Source organism: Falco peregrinus, chromosome 14 (genome assembly GCF_023634155.1).
Source record: "Falco peregrinus isolate bFalPer1 chromosome 14, bFalPer1.pri, whole genome shotgun sequence".
NCBI lineage: Eukaryota > Metazoa > Chordata > Aves > Falconiformes > Falconidae > Falco > Falco peregrinus.
Window position 1 is genome coordinate 18973256 of NC_073734.1, and position 15271 is coordinate 18988526.

General features: G+C 36.7%; 1 long non-coding RNA gene across 1 annotated transcript in view; it reads right to left on the reverse strand.

Annotated features, from left to right (window-relative positions):
• Window positions 1-15271, reverse strand: part of LOC114011177 (uncharacterized) — a 229121-nt gene that overhangs the window by 95161 nt on the left and 118689 nt on the right. The window lies entirely within an intron of this gene.

The window sequence follows — 15271 nt, forward strand, 5'->3', positions numbered from 1 at the left end:
GTTTCTGATAAACATGACAGAAATCAGAGAAAACAAATCAGGTCTGAATTGATGACTGCAATGTTTGAGTATCATCTTCAGTACAGAATGATCAAAACACAAACATATATACTATGGAAGAGCTCAAGTTACATAATGATGGTTTACCTCTAAGGATTTAATCTTTAATAAGTGGCTTCCTATTTAAACAATGAGAGCATTTATCCTCCTCACTTAACTAGAATGAGAGTCTACTTCTCAAGGCAAATGCTTGGAGATAACTAAAACGAGTCTGAAACTTAACAGGTGTTACTTTGGCTATCTGAGGTGCAACTATGTAAAAATATAATTTATTCTTTTTTATTATAAAAATGCCAAGAAATATCTTCAGGAATTACCCAGTCTTCATTTTGACTCAAAAAAATCCATATGGCTCAACTGAATGTTTATGCTAGAATTTTTATAAGGGATTTTAAACCAGAACCTAAGGTAACTCATTAGAATAGCCTCGCATTTCTAGACAGACTCCTGAGTTAGCCATTCTCCCACATACCTGTGGAAAGCAAACAAAAGCAGGTAATTTCTGTTGTCTGCAAATCCCAAGAGAATGAAAACAAGTCTCCTCAGACTATCAAAAGCACTACATGTTTATGCTTTACTGTTAATGTAACAAATACAATATTTCCAAAGCATTCTTTTAAAAAAAATATCTTTCTATCTTATATTTGTTCTGTAGAAAAAAACATGTATAAAGCTAGTGAGGAAGGGATGACTGATTTTTTTCAAGTGATAAAATCACACAGTAGTAATAGGACACTGGATTATTGGCATACTTGTTCCAAACTGCACTTACTACAGTCCCACAAAACAGATGGCATAAATAAAGCAGCATTTAAAAAAAAATAAAAATCCACTCATCAGCATCAGGAGACATGAAATGCAAAACTCCAAAAGAATCCTAACTCCCACCTTCCTTTCCTTCCTTCATCTCTGCCACGGACAGTGACTCACGTGCAGATACCACGTCAGAAAGCTTGTATTGCTTGCGGTCCCTGTTTGGAGCCCTAGGAAAATGCACATCAGCTCTTCTAATACAAACCCCTGAATTTATGAGCTCCTCAAGGGAGATGTGTGGCAATATCCTCACTCCTGTATTTTTTCATGGTTACTGAACAGACAAGGTTTCATGCTGCTTTCTACACAAGCTGAGCACTGTGCAGAAATTGACTTTTAGGAAATATATTTCTGTGTATGCCAGAAACCAACAATGTTTTTATACCCAGGTAGCTGACATAGGCAGTTACACAAGAAATATCCAAATACAAGAATTTAAATAGGGAGGGAGAGACGGGAATAATAGTTCATGGAAGCACAATATTCAGAAACCTCAAGTGAGTGTTTACCTTTAGATTGATGTTGTTTGGACAACCAGGCCTGCTCTCTCCCAGCTCTGCCCCAAGATGCTAACTTCTGTTATATTCAGTTAGCAACTTCACATGTTGCTAACTGAATATAACGTAAGTAATTCTTGTCTTCAGGACAGAGCAACCCTTGCTATCTACTCGATCAAGCATACATTTACATTGCAGACTCCTGCCTACTGACACCTGACAGGCACCCATGGTGTCAGGGCAGCCCAACCAGAACACGTGTCATACCGACTCGGAGGGTGAAAATATCAAAGAAATCAGAGAAGGCCTGATTCTGCCCTAAAGCTCTACTGAGGCAAATTCACTAGTGGTGTGACTTCAGGCCCAGCCTCAAATCTGGATGTGTAAATTACATCTTTGGCACTCTCAGCTAATGGACACCTGCAAAACCGTGGGACCTTAAAGCTACTGTTCAGATGACTGGATTCATTTTCATTGCTTTTTGAAGACTGACTTACAACAAGTGAGGATGCAGAATGCACAAAGCTTTCAAGGTGGAGGTCTTGGGGGAAGGCAAAAGTACTTGAACACTTAGCACATTTTATAGATAGGCCTGGAGTATAGGATGTGGATGTTAGAGCCAAACAATGAGGTGACTGGCAGCAAAGAACTCTGAGCTGGAGCAAATGTGAAGGTAAAACAGAATCAAAATACTGAACCATCTGCTTTCTAATGAAAGCAGCTCTACTTGTCAGCAACATCCAGAAAAAATGATTTCTTAGTTGGAGTATATAACCGAGGGAAGTAGCTTTTTTGCTATATGAGGTAATACACTCAAATGATGTATGACTTGGAGAATAGTGTGGGTTAATGATCTTCAGCTGGATCAGAGAGTAAAACAAAGTAATTTCATAATACAGAACATGATGGATTAAATCATGTTAATACTGGGTATATACATTAAAGAAAATGATCTTTCTGGCATACTAAATGGCAAAATAAAAAGCACTTTTAGTAAGTTATATGATTAATTAATCTGCCCTTTTATTTATGTACCATGATAAAGTAAAATGTACTTCTTCTGGTTACCTCCCAGGCAATTATTCTGAAAGTTATATTGAATACACCAGGTTCATTGTTTTGCACCAGTCCATCAGGAACTGCAAAGTATGTCTGTGTCTTTAAGTCAGACGTTTTCTTTTTTCTTTCCCTTTCCTGTCCCCCTTGCTAGAGGTTATTGGGGGTGTGTGTGTGTGTGTATGTTTTTTAACTCATAGAAATGAGTTTGAACAGGATATGTTAATACATTGAAATAATGTAAACATTGCTTTGTCTTGAGCACCATTAATTAGAGAGAATGCAAAAAAAATATGAGTAAAAAGGAATAGCTCAGATGTAATTCAGGCAAATATTTAAATATGAGAATGAAAATGGTCCAGAGTCCACCCAAATTCCCAGCTTTTTCATCTCCTGCCTTCACAAATTAGCTTGTATCTTGCAAATTTCTACCAAAGGTTCAATCACGTCCAGAGTCTTTTTGAAAGAAGCTGGAAATGGATTTTTAAAGGAGATTTCAAATTAAAGTAAAAATCTCAAATTTCAGAAATAATGCTCCCTACAGAGGGAGCAATATTATTTTTGAGAACTGTGTCTCTTCTAGTCTCGGTTTACATCCTCTTCAGAAATTATGCCAATGATGTATGACACACAAGTTTCCTCTAGTACTAAGTTTACCTGGAAGTAAGTAAAGCTATTGTTAGCACTGAATTTACTTCCTTTTTAACAACTTATGATCTTGTAGAAATGAATAAAATGCAGGATTTCATGAAAAGCCCATTTCAATGATCTTAAAAAAAAAAAAAAAACCAAAAAAACAAAAACCCCAAAACCCCAAAAGATTTAGCAAAGCTTAAGATGTTTTTCTATTCTATTAGGGATTCACATAGTTCCACTTCAAGTTGGATTGCCTTAGACAGATGCACTGGAAAATATGGAAAGTCTGAAGGACCAGACTGGGGCAGTTTTGTAACGCTGAATTCAGAATTCTGGTCAGAAGTGTCTTTGACAGCGAGAAACGTGTCCACAAGGGGTCCAGTACTCACATGGACTTATTCTCTTCCACAGACTTGCACAGAAAAGTGAGTCCTGATTCTAAAACATTAGGCTGAAGGAAATGACTTTGCAAAAGATCCAGCTAAAAACAACTACTACTTTTTTTTTTTTTTTTTTTTTTTTTAAGCTAGTGCCAGACATCTGTCTGCTACAGCAAGTGCTTTAAATTTCTGCATGAAATCCTCCTGATGTTCTAATTCTGGATTCTCTCACACAGAGTCCACCCACTGATACAGTCAGTTATTTGCTGACTAAACTTTTGTCTGCAGTATCACTAATGCTTTCTTCTGACTCTGGGGTTCTTTTTTCCTTCTCCACTGCAATATGAAATCGATCTTTCCTGGAAATTAATTAAATCATGGTAATTTAAATTCATATATTTTCACTGTTTATTCCATCTGTGTATTTTTTTTATGCGCTAGCAAAGGAAATGGTCTACCATCAAGCTCTACAAAGGTACTTTCTATAGTATTGTAATTTAGTGCGTGTGAGTGCAGTAAGGGTGTTCTTTCCTCCTACAGTGCTGTCACATGCTTAATTCTCATCACCACTCAAGGTGTTCTGTGTGGTTTGTAGGCCTCTCATTTCTGTTTAGTGTGGAAAAAGACACCTCGATTTTCCTCGTCAAAGGCATCTTATTAATATCAACCTTTTCTGCGATCAACACTCCCAAAAATTATTCTGCACAGCTTTTCCAAATGTTCCTTGTTATTCTAGGAGGATCACAAAGGCATTAACCAAGAAGATTTTTGCATGGTACTCAGCAATATCACATCTGTACTACTTTTTGAAGGGAGCAGATTTATGATAAATATTTGCTTCATTTCACTAATTTATTCCAATAAAACCTATAGCTGTTAATGTTTGTTTATTTATTTCTAAGCAGCTTTTCAGCCGAGAAATACTGGATAGATACTGCCTAGAGATTCCTAATAGATAACGAAGTTCATAAATAGAAAGAACCTGACCACCTATTTACAGCTAGTAAATAAACTTTAAAACAGATTTTTTTAAGGCATGTGAATTATTAGTTGCTGGTGAGACTGCTGGGAGAATACAGAAAATGGGTGAAATGTATCACAGAAAAACAGTGTATAAGCACAGTTACTTCAAAGTGTTGGTCTAAAATAACATTCAATTCTTACTACATTTTGAGCTTTATAGGATATATCACCATGTAGAAGCGTGACTTTAAAATTAGTGTTTGCAAGTGCCTGTGATGTAGGTGAGGGGTTCTAGCAAGCAGCAGGTTTTAAACCTAAAATGACATTAATTTATTTGTTGCAATAAAATTAGGTAGATTAGTTATTGTTCAAACTGATTCGTTACATAAAAGAACAGCTTTTCTATTACACACACACACACACAAACCCAAAAAACAAAAAACAACAAAACACCAACCAAAACCAAAACATCTGGGAGAAGTGTTCGTGCTCTTATACTCTACTACTGTTGGCAAGACTCAACTAGAAATGCAAGATATGTATAAAGAGTAATTTTGTCTCATTAAATGACAACACTAGTAGTTCCTCTTCATCTCCTTAATTCATTTCTTATAGTTTTTCTTGTCACATCCACTTGTTTTATGGCTTAGTAACTTGCAAGTTATGGTCGTAATTTATGGTCAAAATTGAGTGGTAGCAAATCACAGAATATTTTCATTGATTACCCCAAATTGTCTAATCTCCTGTATGTTTTTAGGACTTGATTGGGTGGTATTTACTGATTGCCTTCATCTAATTTAAAAATCAATCAATAGCAACAATAAGAGGTGGTGGATAAATCGAGTCTAATGCAGCATAACTGCAGCAAATATCCATCAAAGGCTCATTCTCCATCAAATTTGTGGGAAGTTTTAATACATAAAGCAAAATGTCTAAAAGCCTTACTTCTAAAGCACATCATTTTAAAATTGTGCTCTGCAATGTGACATCTTATTGCTCTTATGCTGCCTATTTAGGATGGTTTTCCACTGCTAAAATGAACATATTTCACTACAATAAAACTGTAGCAAACAAGAAAAAAAATGTCATCAGCTTTAGTTTAAAGGCACTTTGTTCCATCTTCCTCAATATTATCTGTATATAATAATGGGAATTAACATAACATCAGCTTTTCATATAAACTGTGTGCATTTTCCCCGAGATAAACATTCTAATAAGTGTCTTGATGGGAAATGTGCTTTCTACATTGAGAAATCAATTCATTAAAGTTGTTCCTCACATTGTTCTTTTCTTAAAGCATGCTCTATTTCCTGAAGTTAGGGATAGCAAATATGAAAGAAACTCTCTGGAAGGCAGTATTCTAATTTCTTGACGCTATCAGCGCACAGACACCTCATGCAGCAAAAGACAGACAAACGCAAACCTTTTCCAAGTAATGGCAGTACAAATGTAAAATGCTTCTTTCTAATTTGCCATGCGAAAACATGACACAAAAAATCATTTTACTTTTTAACTAGGCATATACCTCCAGTTTACATTAACTCAAAATAAGTTTTCTATAGGCACATAGAGGGGTAAGCAGTTACATAAATTGATGTTGGAATTATGTTGTCATTTACAGCCAGAAAAGGAGCTAGTTCAATAGCCTGGAAAAACAAGTTAAAACTGGCCTCGACTCTTGAAAGAATTTTAATTCATACTCAGAAGCAGGTATTTAGTGTAAGAATTTACTCAGTAAATATTCAATGTAGATAGTTAAGGAGAATGAGCTGTTATTTTTTGACAACATGGTATATATAATGTTATATACTTCTTGGGCAGTAGGAGGTTCTGTCTTGTGCCTCCAGGTATTAATATATGATCACTGAAGGAGAGAAACCTGGAGGTTTTGTGCTTTTCTGCAATTTTGCAGATTTTATTTGATTTTATATTAATATATCAAATATTAAAATATTTGATTTTAATTTGAGTCAAGGGTGTTTATTAGTAGACAGACATTCTTTTACCGTTATATTGGGTCCAGCTGAGCACCAGGCCAGCCCTGATAGCGCTGTGCTTGTATTGGTAGCTGGAAAGGTGGTGATAACACACCAGTGTTTTGGCTCCTGCTGAGCAGCGCTCGCACAGCATCAAGGCTGTCTCTCCAGCCTTCCCCCACCTCACCAGTAGGCTGGGAGTGGGCAAAGGCTTGGGAGGGGACATAGCCAGGACAACTGACCTGAATTGACCAATGGAATATTCCATACTATATGACATCTGCTCAGATACAAAAAATAAGAGAAAGAAGGAGGAATAGGGGGCATTCATTATTTATGCTGATTGCCTTCTGGAGGAACCACTACGCATACTGAAACCCTGCTTCCTAGGAAGTGGCTGAACATCACCCGCAGATGGGAAGTAGAGAATAACATCTGTTTTCCTTTGCTTCTGCACATGTGACTTTTGCTATTGCTTCATTAAACTGCCTTTATCTTGACCCACAAGGGTTTGGGTTTTTTCCACCTTATTTTCTCCTCCTCCCCATTCTGCTGAGGAGGGGAGTGATAGAGCAGCTTGGTGGGCACCTGGCATCCAGCCAAGGTCAACCCACCACAACCGTATTTAAATTCAAGCATATAGTCAGTAGAGCCAGGGAACAAACTCTGAAGCGTTACATGACAGAACTGAATTTCACCAAAGATGTCGATTAAGCAGAACTTTGAACGAGAAAGCAAGTATCTTAAATATTAAAGAAGGACAAGGGTTCTTGATTAACCAGAACACAGACACTGAAGTCACACACATCAAGACCTAAGAATTCTTTGCTTTGCGTTAACTTTACAGCTGACCTGTCTCTGAGACAGGTATCAACACCGGGGATTCTTAGGTTTTGCATAATCGGGATGAAAAGACAGAGAGAACCTTTATCATCATGCTATCACAGTCATATTTTCTCTCAAGTTTTAAATGTGTCTCATATTTGTAAGGATTGTTCTTGTTAATGTTATTTGCTTTCTCTTCTACAATTTAGATTTTGTCTGGGATTAGAAGAAGAATGGGACAGTGCTAAGGTATTAAAGCAGGGGCTTTCCTCATAAGTCTGCTACACTTTCTAACCAAAAGAAGGAAGAGTTAGGCATGTAAGGAAGTGATTTTCTCTCTTGCAAAAACTAGGTCCCAAGAGCTTTGGATGGTTCTGAATTCACTTGGATGAAAATTCCATATTTTGGTACTTATCTAAATTACAAGTTATGTGGCTACAATCCACTGCTACTACAAACAAAACTGCAGATACGTACCAGATCGGGCAAACACCATCACTCTGGAAAATAATTCCATTCTAATCAATTTTAAAGTATCCTTTGTTGCTAAACACTCTTGAAAAATCTCTGGCCCAAGCAACAGATCACAGCACACATTACAAATATAAAAGACAACCACCAAAGAGAATCCTACCAGCAGTCCGCTGTTTATTAAAATTCTGACATTCTGAGATATCTTCTTGCCAAGGGCCCTTTTACAATGACATCTGTACACTTGTCATTACATCGCAGTTCACATTACTTACATAAACATGCCACAGGGAAACCATGACCGATATAATTTTTATAAGATTGAAAGGTAGCCATTGTGATCATTAAAACAAACCTGAGAGAGCCTTCCTGATGATGGAACAGATTCAGTTACTTCTTCCTTCTTTGTGGGTCATTAGTTAAAAAGGGGAAGGTGGGGGAGGAGGGAGAGAAGGCCATATACTGCAGGTGTTTTATCCTTTGTAAGGAGACTGCACTGAGACAAATGATTCTAGCTGGCATTTTGTACACACCGGAGATTGCTTATCGATCCAGATCAGAATATTCAGGCTGGCCCCGGGGAAAAGGCAGAGTATTTTCTGAGGGAGTTAATAACCTGGCAGCTGAGCTGTCTTGTCCAATTCACTGAACCTAGGGCTCTAATCAGGCCAGAGTTTTTATTTTGAGAAATCTTGCCATATGTGTCTGCTAGCTGCCTTCCACTCTATTGGACCAGTGACAGTGATTGAAATGACAGCCTATAGATAGAGCCTAATCAAATTGTTTATTATCAGCCTAAATCAATATGTATAGATTGTTGAAACATCACTGTCATGCCATGGAAAAGTCATACTAATGCTACATGCTGCAGGTGTAATTCTAAAATGTATTTTTCCATCCTAAATTACATCTGAATCTAACGGAGTGAAAGAAACTATAATGGTGTATGAGACAGTGAAAAATATACATGTTTACACATTTCAATAAAATAACATTAAGGATTAATGTTAAAACGTCATGTTGTGCACTGCTTAAATACGTTATCATGTTCCCTGTACAGAAGACAGGCAACAGAGCTATGGGAAAGGAAAAGGGATTGAAAAGAGAAGTGTTTTGCCTTTTATATAGAAAGGGAAAAACCTCACAGGGATCTGTGTAAGCATGTACTGCAGCACAAATCTAATTCCAACACACCTAAGAAGCAAATTTTGAGTCATCTAGAGTACAGAGATGAAACATATGGCAATGTGAATTCCTTTGGTACTACACAAGGCTTCCAAAGAGCTTGGACCATGAAGTCTAATGATTTGATAGGGAGGGTAGCAGGGCAAACAACGGGCAGTCTGAATTTAGAAAAGAGAAACTAATTGCAAGCATCTAAAATCTAACCCAAGAGTTGGTTTCACAAAAAGAGCTGTATCTTCTGAAGCCTCTTGGATACTTTTTTTGCACAGAAAAGATATAAATGCATTACATGGAGAAAAGTAAAAAATATTTAATAATATGCAGTGAATCATATTCTACAGGCTTCATTAACATCTCAAGCAGAATCATTCAAACACTAAAAAATGAGATGAAGAAGGGGTGTTCCCTGAGAACATGGCACTGGTTGGAAGTCTCTCAGATATGGGAGAGGACCAGTAATCGTTTTGGCCCTGTGAAGCTCACCTGAGCAGTACACATGTGACATTCTTCTCTAGTGCAATTGACAAGCAATGGATAATCATTGGAGTCCTTGTGGGCCAACAAGAGCTAACTATGTAGTTAATAACTTTTGAAGTAGGTCTGCTGGCAGAATTTTGCACTACCTAGTATGTCCTGCGGAGTAATGTATTGCCTTGTTCTTCAGAAAAGAGTTTTTGAAACTATTTTCAAGTACTCTGACAAGGTAAAGGGGCTGTAACCTTAGAGTAAATTATACTTTTTGCCCTGAAGAATGGTGTAAAGTAACCTTCAGGTTAATTAATATTTGCAGTGTAATACACTCCTGCTTGAATATCATTTACATCATGTAATTATTGAGTCAAATTTATAACAACTTTCAGCATTCGGCATATGTGTTAATAAAAATAATATTGCCTTTTAGGTTGTACTGATTCTAAGTGGTATGTTTTTCCTTGGATAAAACATACTTTTCTTACTGCATGCATTCAAAGCTCTCCAAACAGCAATTATCTTTGGCTGACTGATTCTAGGAGTTTTCCTATTACATTCAAAATAAGAATTTCTTCATTGCCGTTTCAAGAAAGAAAGGTACTTATTCAGCATAAAACTTTAGCATATAAGTCTAAGTATATGCGTAAGTCCCTCCCGATTCAGGAAAGCAGTTAGGCAGATGCATTTCCTTAAGTTCTAAGTGACTTCAATGGGACTTTCTCTTAAGTTTTCAACATACTTGCAGCATACGCATGGCCAAGCATCCCATATGAATACAGGTGGCTGAGTTTGGCCCACAGCTGGCACAAACACAGTTTAACATCACTTTTAAAGTGTTTTTGACTAAAATCCAGAAAAGCACTTAAGTCTACACACAGTGCTGATTTAACTGTCTCAGTTTATAGTTACACTGGTGCAATTTCCTAGCATGGATACAGTTCTGGTAGTATTTATCTTGGCATAACTTAGCAAGACACTTTACAGAAATGAACGCCACTGAAAGTCACGGAAGGATAGGGTAAACCTGCAACAGATAACACCAAAATTGAATAAACTGAAAATGCAACAGCTGGGGCGGCATAAGAAAAGAAAATATCTAATGAATGAAAATATTTTGTCAGCTTTCTTCAAATGCACAAGGAAGCATTCTAGAATTTTAAAGTCACATATTCTCTCCCTCAAGGGTTTGCCCTGTTCTCTAAAGGTGGAACACCTGCCAGTGGATGTATTTCATTTACACAGTAAGAACAGTATCACTAGGTCCTCTGTCCTCTTTGACACAGAAGTTAGAAATTCTGCAGTGAATGAAGCCACAAAAATCTTATGATTTTCAGCACATTGTGTTCATCTATTGTAATTGAACACTATTTTAGAAAAACACATTTTCCTCCTTCAGCAAAAACATTTTTATAGTGCTGGAAGAACATTATTCCTTTTTTTCTCCTCCCATATCAGCAATGGCAGGCAGAATCCTGCCAAACACAGTTTTCCCAAGAAGTGACTCGCTACTCGTATACCCTTTTCTGGGGCTGTGGCTTGTGACTACAGTCAGCTACTGAGCAGCAGCACTGAGCCATTAGGACTCCAAAAGAAATGATACATGATTTAACTAGAAAGAATACTAAACCACCTGCAAAAGCAGAACTTCAGGATTTGTTTTTTTTTCAACTGGGAATTTCCTGTGAAACATATATTCTTGACTGGTACTCATTTCAAGTTAAAGACGATTTTGGACTTAATTTATGCATGCAGTTTTGTGCATGAGACATACCCCTGTACCTAAGATCATGGAAACAGATTCACTGTTGATCATGAGATACACCACCACTTAACCACAGAACTTCTGGTCTACTCCAATAATATCTAACAAGAATATTTGACCCATATTTCTCAAATACTGGTACCGAGAGATTTTCATTATTCTATGCAACTGTTAATGGTCTTCGCATTTGCAGCTTGAAGTAATTTTTTACCTACTTACAATATTTGAAACTCTTTGTCAATCCTTTAAAACTTTCAACAGACTGATGGTGGCATTTCTCAGCACACTCTTGCCAATGTGTCTATTCACATATGAATTTGTTTCAGATATAGCATCTCCTTCCAGAAAGCATAGATGAAATGCCGAGATTATACTTTGTATACTGTAAAACCCATTGAGTGAGATATGCTCTACTTGGGTTGAAACACAGAAACTTATTTTAGGTTCTGTATGGCATGCAGTGAAGTCCCTGCTACAGTCTCCTGACTGCTCAGAATACATTAACTTTGGTATCAATTTTTTGCTTTTTGTTAAATCTTAATGCACCAAATGACTCAAGAGAACAGACCACACTATTTTTATTTCCTTTTCAAAGGATCTTCAAGGGAAGAGTTTGACCACAAAGAAGGGTAATAAAAACGAAGAAAAATTAATGACCTTATTATGTATTATTGACAATACACAATAGTGGTCAACAGTGTCATTGTTATCCAACTTTCCAGTACTTGTGTCTCAGCTATCGATAAGGCGAAATATACCCAATAGCCTAGTACTACCTTGGGGAAGGACAGTGTCTAGGACTCTCCCATAAAACTAGTAAAATTCCTATTTATACCACATTTAGTGCTTCAGTTACTCCATTTGTCTACATCCATTCATTTTCTTTTTGGTTATTTCTGTTACAGGCTGACCTGCTTTGTTTTTGTGTTAAATCGGATGTAAAACTAAGCACTACTGATACAAGTTCTACAGGTTTATTTGTTGCTTTTTTCCACCTTGCTTTGTATAAGCAGCAGGTATATTAAGAGAAGCACAGCATAGTAAATTCTCTTCCCATTCAAAAAACATAATGTTTCCAATTTAATTTTTTCCAGACACAAAAAATGACAGTACTAGAGTCACCAGTGCAAACCTTATCCTGTCCCCTTCCTCATAATCATTCCAGCTGTCAGGCTGTTGCCATCTTTCATTAAATGCATGTATCTATCAGCATATTGACATACTAAACGACTGAACATTAACCCCTAAATATTTGTTTTCTAGCTGTACTTGAATATAGAAAATAAAAATATTCTATTTAGTATTTTCAGCAATCTCTACTATGTCTTCAGCAATTGCTATAATTTTCCATACAAAATAATACTGCCAAAAGTAACAATAGACAAAGTTTAGCCTCTAGCAATCCACTATCAGTTTTCATTGATACCATAAAGAATTTAACAACTTCCCTTTTTGTCATATGAACCATACAGCCAGTGATTCTAAGATTAAGTTGATTTCTCCACTACCATCAAACGAAGCCCTGCATTGAACTATTTCTGGGGTTTTTTTCAGTTGCATTGTGCTGTTGATAACTAAATCTAGTAACATCACAACAAAGCCTTACTTGTGCTCAGGCTCAGAAATTGCAACCTAAATGTAAGAACTAAAAAATGAGTATTCCAATAAGAGGGAGAATATAGTATAATACAGCCCCATGCCCCACAAAATCTCTGCACATAGTAATGTTTCACTTCAGATGCACAAATAATTGATGTACTGAACAAATTAGGCCAGCAAATAGGTTTGCCTTCCAAATTGTGCTTCAAACCTTATTACATTTAGTAGTTCCATACCCAAATGCCAAGTCTCTCAACAAAAATTCTGGCCAGATTTACGTACTTAAAAAAACCAAACAAAATAGTACTGAAACAGAGAAACATGGAAAAGTGTAATATTAGAAAGTTCTAAATTCAAATTACACTTCCGCAGCATAAATGGAGATTAATCAAGAACAGTGATGGTGAACTTCTAGAAGAAAAAGTTTAAGAAGTGATATCCATTCCAACAGTGCTGTGTCATGCTGCTAGGCTTAATTGCATCACCTTTTCTTATCAACTGGTAAAGCATTTGCTGTGCTATTTGCAGATAGTGCTGGCAACCACTCTTCTGCATATCCTGCATTCTCACTCTCTGTTGGAGTTACATATAGAGAGATGATATGTGATACCCTGGACAGTCCAGATACACTTCTGGACAGCCAGTCCTATTTTGCTTTAATACAAGATATAGTAGTAGTGACCATGCCGATCTAACATGATAAGATAGATCTGTAGAAGTGTAAATCAGTCCTAAATTAGTATGAATCTCTTTTTATTTTGCACCAGAAGAAGGTGGGTAGAACTTAACAATAAAAAGAAAAACTTTTGAAATACTTTATAAAGCTTACCTTGATAAACACTAAGGAGAAACCCAGGGATTTTGTCTGCAGAGAGAAAATTGTCTAAATTGTCTGGAAAAACTCATTGACCCAGTCAGATTGTGTAAAGCCTGCGATCAAATACAGCCCCAGGCTCTCCTGCCTTATGCACTTGTGCATCTTGCTCAGAAAACATAGCTCAATGAAAAAAAAACCTACTATTTTACTCTGATAAACGCTACAATAGAATAGTGTTTGCACAGGCATGTGTGAGTTGCTCTTCTTTTGGGGGCTTGGAAACATCACATTCAAGGTTTGTTAGGTGTAAATTTATAGACACCACATGCAAAGAATTTTAAGGTTTCATGATTCAATTATTTTAAGTAGAACAATGAGTACATCAATGCTACAACAATACAAATTAATCAAACAAGAAAAAGTAAAGTAATTAAAGCTGAATAGTGAGACTGATGAATTCACAGGTAGGGAAAACTTCTGCAATGCATATTCAGGGCCTGAGTAATTGGGTGTAGCTGTAGAAAGATTGTTAAACTGCCCTTTATTGTATACCTATGAAATCTACTTCACTGAGAAATCAAGTACATTGTTTTTGTGGCTCACTTTGGACAACTACAAAAAATTAGGGAGGAAAGACAGTCAGTCCTGTGGTTTAGAGCATGGAACAGGAAATCGGAAGCCTTTTGAATCTTACGACTTCCTATGTAGCTTTAGGCAAATGACTTAATTACCCATCTGTAAAATGGTTTGACAATCCTCCTGTGTGCTTATGTGGGCTGGAAGGACATATATGTTAAGAACACTCAGATAGAGGGCATAGAAATGAGTAATAGCATCTTTCCAAGTGTACAAATACAGATCTCATTATATCACAAGTGTTCTACATAATCAAAACTAGCATATAACTCCACCACACCTCTATTATCACAAATGTGTTTACAAAAATTCTACATAAGCTTCCTTGCCATTTTTATTAGGCGAAAACTTGTATATCTAGTCACTGTAAATTCTCAGATGGTCTCAACAACTGAAAGAGGGTAGATTTAGATTAGATATAAGGAAGAAATTCTTTACGATGAGGGTGGTGATGCACTGGAACAGGTTGCCCAGAGAAGTTGTGGGTGCCCCATCCCTGGAAGTGTTCAAGGCCAGGCTGGATGGGGCTTTGAGCAACCTGGTCTAATGGCAGGGGGGGTGGAACTAGTTGATCTTTAAGGTCCCTCCCAACCCAACTCGTTCTATGATCTAACCTGTACAAAATATTGTATATTATGTATGTATACAAAATATGAACTAAACCTGTACTCAGATCTGCAACAATGCTGGTTCTATGTGAGAGCATCTGAATTTCTGCAGTAACTCTGAATATGAGAAAAAGGTTAAGTTTAATGTTGTGAAGTTAGTACCTCCTCCAGACAGTGTTTCAGATCATGTATTACAGGTGTCCATTCTGAATTGCTTCTTCAATCCTCTTATTTGCTCCTGTTCTGTGTTGACTATACCAAAGCCACGATCACTAAGCATAAATTTTTTAATACTCCCAGGTCACTTCCAAAAGTTGGCATCTAGATTCATACTAGCATAATTTCCAAGATGGAGAGATGGAACTACCAAAATTAATCTGATTAAATGTTAAATCATGATAGCTTCTTTTCTTTTAAATCCAGATTCTGGTTTAGGCTTGCAAGCACATAATTTCTGGATTAGCCCAAATAATTCCAAATAAACAATGTAGTAATCAGGGTATTACTCCCATGAGT